This window comes from Alligator sinensis, unplaced genomic scaffold (genome assembly GCF_000455745.1).
Source record: "Alligator sinensis unplaced genomic scaffold, ASM45574v1 scaffold107_2, whole genome shotgun sequence".
In the NCBI taxonomy this organism is placed as follows: Eukaryota; Metazoa; Chordata; order Crocodylia; family Alligatoridae; genus Alligator; species Alligator sinensis.
The window spans coordinates 68165-68975 of NW_005843562.1; positions in this window are offsets into that span (position 1 = coordinate 68165).

Genomic DNA, 811 nt, shown 5'->3' on the forward strand with positions numbered 1-811 from the left:
CCCCGTGCCCAGCAGCGCCGCCCTGGGCCGCATCCGGGCCCGCCTGGCCCGCATGCACCGCGCCTACTCGCCCCGGGCCAAGGCCGCCCTCCTGCTCGAGGCCTGCCGCCTCATCTACGCCGCCATGGAGCAGGGCGCCAGCGCTGCCGGTAAGGGTGCCCGGGACCCCGCCCTGGTACCCCAGGACCCCCACCCCGACCCGTAGCGTGGTACCCCGGATAGATGTTCCCCCCACCCTGATTCCCTGCCCCCCAATCTCCTGGGCAGGCTGACGCGTGCCATCTCATGCCTCACGTCGAGGCCTGCCGCCTCATCTACGCCGCCATGGAGCAGGGCGCCAGCGCTGCCGGTAAGGGTGCCCGGGACCCCGCCCTGGTACCCCAGGACCCCCACCCCGACCCGTAGCGTGGTACCCCGGATAGATGTTCCCCCCACCCTGATTCCCTGCCCCCCAATCTCCTGGGCAGGCTGACGCGTGCCATCTCATGCCTCACGGGCCTCTGTGACTTGGGGGTATGATGTCACGGAGGAGCAGCATGACATCACGGGGGAGGTAGTTGGATGACCTGAGGGATGTGATGTCACTGTGGGGGGGGGTTGTCAGTGTGTTGCCGTGGGAGGTATGATGTCACGGGCGAGGCAGTACGAGCACCCCTCTTAAGACCCCCTCCATCTGCAGAGCCCCACGGAGCTGATGACTTCCTGCCGGTGCTGACCTACGTCCTGCTGCGCTGTGACATCATCGCCGTGCAGCTGGACGTCGAGTACATGATGGAGCTGCTGGACCCCAGCCTGCTCCAGGGAGAAGGGG